Source organism: Lynx rufus, unplaced genomic scaffold (assembly GCF_022079265.1).
Source record: "Lynx rufus isolate CCGP_SWC_20201006 ecotype Redwood Valley unplaced genomic scaffold, mLynRuf1.p SCAF_5, whole genome shotgun sequence".
In the NCBI taxonomy this organism is placed as follows: domain Eukaryota; kingdom Metazoa; phylum Chordata; class Mammalia; order Carnivora; family Felidae; genus Lynx; species Lynx rufus.
In genome coordinates, this window is record NW_025814867.1 from 145,592,903 (window position 1) to 145,603,365 (window position 10,463).

The following is a 10,463-nucleotide window of genomic DNA, read 5'->3' on the forward strand; positions in this document are numbered from 1 at the left end:
TAAGAGTCAGACGCTCAACTGACTGAGCCACCCAGGTGCTCCAGCAGACAGGGCCTTTAAGAAGCATACTGCCAGGGGCACCTAGGTGGCTCCGTCCATTAGGCATCTCTTTTTTTTTTTTTAACGTTTATTCATTTTTGAGACAGAGAGAGACAGAGCATGAATGGGGGAAGGTCAGAGATAGAGGGAGACACAGAATCCGAAACAGGCTCCAGGCTCTGAGCTGTCAGCACAGAGCCCGACGTGGGGCTCGAACTCACGGACCGCGAGATCATGACCTGAGCCGAAGACGCCCAACCGACTGAGCCACCCAGGCGCCCCTAGGCATCGAACTCTTGATTTCAGCTCAGGTCGTGATCACGCGGTTCAGGAGTTCGAGCCCAGTGTGGGGCTCTGCGCTGGCAATGTGGAGCCTGCTTGGGATTCTCTCTCTGCCTCTCTCTCTGCCCCTCCCCTGCTCCAAGATAAATAAATAAACTTTAAAAAAAAAAAAAAAAAAAAGGCAAACTGCCTGGCTGTGAACTGCCTACAGAGGGGGTCATGTGGCAGGAAATGTAGACAGCTGCTAGGAGGTGAGGGTGGCCTCCAGCTAAGAGTCAGTAACAAGCCAGGGCCCCCAGTCCCACAACCCCAAGGAAACGAATTCTGCCCACAACGTGAATGAGCTTGGAGGCCAGTTCTCCCCCAGGCCAGCCTCCAGATGAGAATGCAGCGGCAAACACTTAGGTTACAGCCTTAAGACCCACTGAACCGTGCCCAGATTCCTGACTGACGGAACCGTGAGATCCTAAGTGTGTGTTGTTTGAAGACCCTAAGTTTGTGGTTACTTGTCATGAATTTCTCAGAAACTGGAGTAATTGGAGTTCAGGAGAGTTCAGGAGAGAAGTCAGGTATGGACCTGCGTCTGTAACACAGTAGACGAGGGCCCACATGCTGGAGGTAAATGCCTGGGATTGAGCCCCAGCACCTCCTAGCTGGGTGGTCATGAGCGAGTTATGTATTGTCTCCATACCTCAATTTCTTCATTCATAAAATGGGGGGAAAAAAATAATAGTACCTACTGCCCAAGGTTGCTACTGATGATTGTTATCAGCAAGTAACTGTTTCATGCTCAGAACAATTCCTGCTCCAGAGAAAGCACTGTTGGGGGAGGGGCTGGGTTAAGTTCTCAAAGGCAGAAAGTGCTAAGAGAGGCAAAGCCATGAGCAAGGGAGGAAAAAAGATCAGTCAAGGGCAAAGTTAGGGTCAGACAGAAAGTGGCCAAGAGGGTGAGCGCTGTCACAGTCCAAAGTCACACACATCAAGGCAAGAGGGAGCATCGGTGGAAGGAGGCCAAGAAGTATCAGGGAAAGGAGCGACTGGAGGACGAAGGCATTTCCATGGGTTATGAAGGGGAGGAAGCTGACTGGCCTCCAAAGACTCAATGACCTGGCCTCCCTTTCCTAGCTGTATCCTTCTCCACTCGCCCCTCCCTCACACTGGCCTCCTTGCTCAGACACAGAGGGATGCTCCCCTCAGAGCCTCAGCACTGGCTCTTAACCATCTCCTCCCAGAACGTTCTTCCCTGACACCCACACTTCTTCCCAGTGCTTGTCCAGAAGCCTCTTCTCATCAGGGCAGTCCTGACCAGCATTTTTAAAACTGCCCTCCAGCTGCCTTGTGCCCTGCTGTATTTTTGTCTACAGCATCGAGCCCCTGTTACCATTCTACAAGATTCAGTATTTGCTATGTTTATCGTTTCTCTGTCTCCCCTGCCTCACAGAGTTCTGCCTATATTTTCTGCTGATAAATTCCAAGTGCTTAGAACAAGGCATAGCTCAAAACGGGTACTCAGAGAAATGACAACCAAATGCGACATATAATTCGGAACCAGATCCTTTTGCTTATAAAGGACATGATGTGAACAACAGGTGAAATCTGCTTCTGGTCTGAGGATTAGGAGGGAGTCGTAGGTCAGTGTTAATATCCTGATGTTGAGGCCTATAATTACAATTACTCACAGAATGTCGTGGTTGTAGAAAACATGACCATGAATTCCAGGATGGGGCATCAGTCAGCAAGTTCCTCTCAATAGGCTGCAGGGAAGGGAGGAGAGGCCTCTCTTGGGACTATCCTCCCAACTTTCTGTGACTGCTTTTTTTTTTTTTTTGCATTATTAAAAATTTTTAAAAATCAAAAAATAAAAAACACTTGGGGCACCCGACTGGCTCAGTTGAGGAGGGTGTGACTCTTGATCTCACAGTCGTGAGTTCGGGCCCCGTGGTGGGTACAGAGGTTACTTGAATAAATAAAACTTTAAAAAACAAAAATAAAAAAATAAATATAAAAATAAATAAAAACGCTGTCTAGGGGGTAACAACACAACAACAACAACAACAACAACAAAAAGGCCTAAAGAGATACTCATCGTTTTATTATACATGGCTATTTCTGGAAAGGGCAATGAAATTCATGGGGAAACAGAGAAGGAGAGGAACTTTCATTTTTACTCTGCATTGTTTTCACACACACACACACATACACACACACACACAAAACATATGTTATTTATATGATAGTTAAATAGTAAAATATTTGGTGGGGGGAGAAAAGTTGGTCCACAGAAATGACACATACACCAGAGCATAATCCTCAATAAAAAACCCAGGGGAGCCTGGGTGGCTCAGTTGGTTAAGCATCTGACTTCAGCTCGGGTCATGATCTCGAGGTTCGTGAGTTCGAGTCCTGCATCGGGCTCACTTGTTGTCAGCGCAGGGGCCACTTCAGATCCTCTGTCCCCCTCTCTGCCCCTCCCGCACATGCTCTCTCTCTCAAAAATAAACACTAAAAAAAAAAAAAAAAAAAAAAAAAAAATACAAAATAAAAACCCCAGGCCCCAGGCAAAGACGACACTCACTCCAACACTCACTCTCCTCCCCTTTCTGAGTCTTCCAGATGCTCAGTATCTATGACTTCAATAAACCCTGCTCTCACTTCTCAGCTCCCATTTGATTTCTATCCGACGCAAAGCCAAAGACCCTACTGGCCCTGCGGGACCCCCTCCCGGTCCTTGGACCCAGCCCACCTACAGCCCCACCTCTCGCCAGGGTCACCGCAGGCACAGAGAGGGCGAGACCTGGTGGAAAGCAGCGGCTGAGGGGTGTGGAGGCAGCCCCCCTGCCCACCTGGTGAGGACAGGCTTCCCCCAGCTCCTGTTCCCACACCCGCCTGTGGCTCCAGACAGAGGGACTTTGCCAGCGAAACTGGAAGCACCTGTTGGGCTTGGGAATTCTCTCTGAGAGAAGATTACAAAATTGACAAATGTCTCATAGTGTATTTACATTTTTTTAACTGCAAACAACGTTGCAATTTACCAAAGTTGATCAGCTTCTGATTCATAAACAACTATGGTTACATAATCCCCACGTATCCATAACCCAAGTTCAGCTATTCAATCCTGTTTCACTGTAACCCTCCCACACCAGACTCTTTATGTTGAAGAAAATCTGAAACATCGAACTATGCCATCCATAAATACACAATGTATCGCTAAAAGAGAAGAACCTTTTTGTAAACATCAACACAATTTTTACGCCAAAATTCCTCTCTGCTACCAATGATCCATTTGGTTTCTCAATGTCTCTGATATTCCCTCTCTCTCTCTCTCTCTCTCTCTCTCTCTCTCTCACACACACACACACACACACACACACACACACACACAGTGGGTCTGTTCAAATCACATTGTAAACAAGACCCATACGTCGTGTTTGGCTCATTTGTCAACTCCTTTATTTAGAACTTTCTCCTTCTTCCTCTTTTTATTTCCTTGGCATTTCAGTTTCCCCTTTTCAGTTAAATGTCTATGCCATTTAAGGTATTCTTCTGTCCCTCCCTTCCTCTGACTCCACTAATCTCCTCCCCGATCATCTTTTTAAAACATATTTTGTCCGTAAATCCTCGACATGCCTGGAACAGTGGTACTTGCTGCCCAGGCTCCAGCAGGGACCCCAAAGACAAGCAGTAAGAGCCCCCAGAAAGCGCCACTAATCACACCATCAAGCTACACAGAAAACAGAAGTGCAGGAAAATTCCCCAGAAACACCCATATGGGCATTGCTCTGCAATTAGCCATGACTTGGGTGAATCACTGTCCTTCACTGGGCCTTAGTTTCCTCATCTTTAAAATATGAAGCTGCTGGGGGGCGCCTGGGTGGCTCAGTCGGTTGAGCATCCGACTTTGGCTCAGGTCATGATCTTACACCTCCTGGGTTCGAGCCCCGCGCTGGGCTCTGTGCTGACAGCTCAGAGCCCGGAGCCCGGAGCCTGCTTCAGATCCTGTGTCTCTCTCTTTCTGCCCCTTCCTCCCCACCCTCCCAAAAAAAGAAAGAAACATTAAATAAATAAATAATTAATAAATAAATAAATAAATAAAATACAAAGATGAACAACATAACAATGAGGACACCGACATTAACTGGGTATTTAGTGCCCAAAGAACCTTCAAGATTCCTTCCAGTCAAGAGTGTGGTTTTAAGTATCCTACTCACACAATGCACTAGCAAAGAACACCCCCCCTCCTTTGTTGGGGGGGGGGGGAGACAGTCCATAAATGGGACAATAACAACAAAGGAACTAAGATCACAAATGCTGATTATAAACAGCACATCAGTCATCGACATAATCTAAATTTGAATACCATGCTACTGTCTCAAATTTGAGCCACACTAGTGGATAAATGATAAAGGATAGTACAAGGGCGCCTGGGTGGCTCAGTCGGTTAAGCGTCCGACTTTGGCTCAGGTCATGATCTCAGGGCTTGTGCCTGGGATTCTCTCTCTCCCTCTCTCTCTCTCTGCCCCTGTCACCCCCCCACACACAAAAATAAACAAATAAGCTTTACAAAAATGATAATGGATGACACAAAAGATAAATAGTAACAGTGTTTTCTGCTCACGACTCCTGTCCCCATGCTTTAATAAAAAAAAAAAAAATAAACTACATTTTTGTACAAAAAAAAAAAAAAAGGTTAATGGTAGAACCTTGGGTAGGTAGATGTTTCTAGACCAGTGGTTCTTAACAGGGGAGATTTTACTTCCCTTTCCCCAGGGATGTCTGACAACATCTGGTGACACTCTGGTGTCACAGCTGTGGCGATGTGCTAGTATCTCATGGGCAGAGGCCCGGGACGCTGCTAAATATCCCACAATACACAAGACAGCGTGCACCACAAAGAATCATGCAGCCCAAAGCGTCAGCAGTTCTGAGGTTGAGAAACCCTGAGAGAACCCCCTTGTTACCCAAGTGAAACTGTGCTGTGCTCGGGTTTCAGGCGGCGGCTACTGAGGTCTAAAACCACAGGATACACACCCTGTGTTATAAGCTTCTGCACCGAAGACCACTCTCACACGTGAGGTTTGATAAAGAGACTGCCTTGCTTTGGTTTGCTTTCGTTACCAAGATAAATCAGAGCACGTATTTCTGAATCTGAACCCTTCCCTCAATGGAGTCATCCCGGGAAATTATTGAGAAGACACCATCCAACTGAAGAATTTACGCTGCGTCAGGGACTGATCTCTGGATGACAGCACCTGTGCTGTGGCAGGCCTCATAGAGGCACTGAACCACTAGCGACCTTGGGACTCTTTGGCTCTAAAAGTGACAAGCAATGAACGGGCCAGTGAGTAAAAGAGTGAGTTCCCATGGCCCCCAGGGCCATGATGAGACTAGAGTGGTGTCATGGGAGGTGAGGAGGGGCTTGGGGAGATCGTGTGCTGAGGGGTGGCTACGTCATACTCGATGCTCTGGGAGGCTTTTCTGGGGAGGGGATGTTTGAGTAGAGCCCTACAGGAAGTAAAGGACTGGCCAGGCCAGCTGGAAGATGACGTTCCTTGACATCCAGGAGGAAGACCTGAGTCTGGCTGTATTCTAGTCCCAGAAAGGAGGTATGGGAAGGACCCACAGTTAAGAGGAAATGAGGTGGTGAGGGCGGGGGGAATCGGACAAATCCCTGGAGGCCTGGCAGTCATGGCGGAGTCTGGTGTTTAGGAGGAAGCCACCGGAAGTTCCAAGCAGAGGAGTAATGAGATCTGACTGCCGTTGAGATCTCTCAGACTACACCATGGACAGTGGACATCAGGCAGACAAGAACAGGAGAAACCAATTGAGAGGAAACTGCATTAAGAATTTTACCGGGGAAAAAAAAAAGAATTTTACCGAAATTGAGGTGCCTGGGTGCTCTGTCGGTTAAGCGTGGGACTCTTGATATCAGCTCAGGTCATGATCTCACAGTCAGAGATCCAGCCCCCACCCCCACCATCAGGCTTGGCATTGAGCGTGCAGCCTGCTTGGGAGTCTCTCTCTCCGCCCCTCCCCTGCTCACGCGTGCTCTCTCTCTCTCAAAATAAATTAAAAAAATACACACACAAAAAAAAAGAAAAAGAAAAAGAAAAGAAATTTTACGAAAAATGAAAACCTCTCCAAAAAGAGAAAGAGTTGCCACTGAGGAAGATATTCCAAAGGACACGCCCCAGACTCTACAATCTATTTCCAAAGAAGAGGCGTCAAATCTCTGAGCAGTGGTAGTCTCTTTCAAATAAGTGCTGGGCAGTGCTGCACCCCCCACCCCCCTCACCGCATTCCCATCACATGATTTCTTTCAAAAGCTAAGCTCTGGAGTGGCCGGTTCCCCCTCAGCCCCTCTACAGTCACACAGAGCCAACATCTCCCACCAGGGGGCGATGAAGAGCACCCACCACCACGCCTCCCGCAGAAGCCTATACGTGCTGCCTCATGGGCACGGAACTCTAGAACCAAAGAAGTAGTGAACAGAAGTTCAGATCTGCCTGGAATAGTCTCTGCCAGTGCTTTTATTTGCGTTCTTGAGTGTTCTGCCATCCCAGTCTTCAAGGAGTCAGATGGAGCCAAGGTGGGCAGTAGAGAAAGTGAGACTCAGGCCCCAAGCCTGTGAATCCATTACCTTCCCCCTCTGTTTCCTGGTGGTACTTTTCCTTGGACTCATCTTTCCTGGCCGTATCTGCAGTAAGATCCATGGGGCCAGAATGGGGGTGGGTCTAGAAAATGAGGTCAAGGAGGCTTCTCAGCTCGTTTAAAGCACACGCCCCAGGCCAACCTGATACCAGGGCAAGAAGGGTCCCCCATCTGGTCTACGCCAGGGAACTGCCCTGAGGTGTGAGCTAAAACCACAGCGGGTATCCAGGAGTTTGTCTTCTCCTGTCCCTAATCAACCCCGGGGGCAGCGGTGGCTGGGTGGCCGGTCAGGCTTTGGGGAACCCTCTCTCCTAGCCCTTAGTTTATGATCTCTCTCTACCAACAAAAAGCAACTAACAAGGCAGGAAGCAAGATGCTACAATCTGTGCACAGATTCAGAAGCACTACGGTAAGAACTAATTCAGACATCACCGCTCCTAAGAGGTCCCCTGCCTGCCCAAATGCACGCCTCATACTTCAAAGAAAGATTGTTAATTACACATTATGATACCAATTATATCCGACTGCATTATGAAACAGGATCTTTGCTAAGCAATTTTATTGTTTTAATTCTTTTCTTCTATCATTTTTAATAATTACTCTCTGGCTTTTATTACATTAAGATGCAATTAAGAAAGAAAAGTCCTTTATATTTTAAATCTATTTCATTCTTTTATTTTTTTTTCTTACATGAAGAATCCCATAGCCTTCCAGAATAACATAGCACACAATATAGCTAAAAGACAAAAGGAACAACTTAGATAAAACTAAGTCTCATTTAGGGGGGAGAAAGTGCAAGTCTACTTATTTTGAAAACCCTTGCATTTACTAAAAGGATGGAGAATTCTTTTTTTTTTTAATGTTTATTTTTGAGAGAGAGATTGGCAGAGTGTGAGTGGGGTAGGAGCAGAGAGAGGGAGACACAGAATCCGAAATAGGCTCCACGCTCTGAGCCATCAGCACAGAGTCCGACACAGGGCTCGAACTCACGAGCCGCAAGATCATAACCTGGGCCGAAGTTGGATGCTTAACCGACTGAGCCACCCAGGCGCCTCGGGGATGGAGAATTCTTGATCACACAAAGACAAAACAAACCACACAATATTAATACACTCATATGGGAGAGAAACTTTCTACTATCCAAGGAGGACCAAATGGCAAATCAGGACTTAAATGCTAAACTTTGGGATTACGGAAGGTTCATCACTAATATTCCATACTAATACTAACTGAATACTAATATATACAACCATCTGCCCAGTAAAATGACACCAATATTAAATGTGAACCTGCCCGTGCTGAATTGTATTTCCTATTAAGTATAAAAATAACGTCATCTAACCTGTAGAAGAACGAACAAAAAAAAAAAAAAAGTAAAATCTTAACAACGTTAAGCCACAATTTGTGAGGTATGGAATTTCACATTCACACACACTAAGGCTGAGCAGCGTTCAAGTGACTGACAAGGAACATTTCTATATGCTCCATCCCCCAACAGCCTTCTTCATCCTCTACTTATTTTGTAGCCCATGGGTCAGCAAACTTTCTTTCTGTAAAGAATCAAAGAGTAACTATTTCAGGTTTTGTCCAGGCAGTTACTGGACTCTGCCTGAATGGATAAAGAAGACAGGTGTATGTGATGGAATATTATGCACCCATCAAAAAGAATGAAATCTTGCCATTTACAACAACACGGAGGGAGCTCGAAAGTACAATGCTAAGCAGAATAAGTCACAGGAGGACAAATACCATATGATTTCACTCGTGTGTAATTTAAGAAACAAAACAAACGAGCAAAGGAAAACAAAAATAAAAAGAGAGACAGACAGACACACCAAGAAACAGACTCTTAACTGCAGGGAACAAACAGATGATCACCAGAGGGGAAGTGGGGGGGTGGGGGGTGAAATACTCCCCGTCACGGGGAGTGAGGAGTACCCTTGTCATGATGAGCACTTGGGTAGCTTATGGAAGTGTTGAATCATTATACTGTACACTTGAAACTAATATAACAATGTATGTTAAGAATACTGGAATTAAAATTAAAAATTTAATTTAAACAAACAAACAAGAAACCAGGCCTGGGGGTGAGGATTTGCCTCCCCTTGGCCCAGTGCTCAGCGTGCTGGCAATGACGGGTGGGATAGTATGCTTCAGACACCCCTGTAGAAAAGCGGGAGGAGGGGCGCCTGGGTGGCTCAGTCGGTTGGGCGTCCGACTTCAGCTCAGGTCATGATCTCACCGTCCATGAGTTCAGGCCCCACGTCAGGCTCTGTGCTGACGGCTCAGAGCCTGGAGCCTGCTTCCGATTCTGTGTCTCCCTCTGTCTCTGGCCCTCCCCCATTCATGCTCTGTCTCTCTCTGTCTCAAAAATAAATAAAAGTTGGGGCGCCTGGGTGGCGCAGTCGGTTAAGCGGCCGACTTCAGCCAGGTCACGATCTTGCGGTCCGTGAGTTCGAGCCCCACGTCAGGCTCTGGGCTGATGGCTCAGAGCCTGGAGCCTGTTTCCGATTCTGTGTCTCCCTCTCTCTCTGCCCCTCCCCCGTTCATGCTCTGTCTCTCTCTGTCCCAAAAATAAATAAACGTTGAAAAAAAAAAAAAATTTTTTTAAAAAAAATAAATAAAAGTTAAAAAAAATTAAAAAAAAAAAAAAGAAAAGCGGGAGGAACGAGCAAAGGCGTGTGGGTGATCCGAAACTACCCACCAACATGCTGAGCCCAAGAGGGTTCTTCCTATCACGCCCAGAAGTATTTTTCCGAGACCAAAACCAAGTCTAGACGCACGCGGTAGGAATCGGTCCTCAACAACCTTCGTTCTCTGGATCCAAGGGGTTCTCCCTCACAGAAGCAGATTCTCCCGTATCACGGGGCTTGTCCTCTGAACTGGGCATCTGTTAGAGGTTCAGTAGTGACCTCCTCAAACCCTGGCCACTTTTGTGGCTGGCACAAGGCCAGGGCCAGGGGTACAGGTGGTGGCCACTGAATTAAAAGAGGTGACTTGGCCACCATGGAATGACCCATCCAGCCACTCATAAACTCCTCAAGAATGGAGAACTCCATAGGCAAGCCTTCCTTCCCACTGCTGGCCTGGAACTCCTGTCGAACGGCCAAGAAGGGCCCAGGTTGCCTGGAGCGGCCAAGGTCCACCGACGCCACCGCTCGTCCCCCAAGTATGTGTGGCTCTTGTCCCTCCTGGACACCTCCCTCCTCCCTCACACCTCACACCCCATCCGTCAGCAAATCCCGTCAGCTCTGCCTTCAAAATGTATCCAGAATTTGGCTGTATTTCACCAGCTCCATCACCCGTATGCTGGTCACGGCCATGCTAATTGGTCTTCTGATTCTGCCCTGATCCTGGCCCCCCAAACAGTCTATTCTCATGGTATAAAGTGAGTGAAATCAAGTCTATCCATGGTCCCCGAAGACCCTCCAATGGCCTGCAAGGCCCTGTGCAATCTGGAGCCTAACCCACACAGCCCCCCGTTGTCAAGTGTC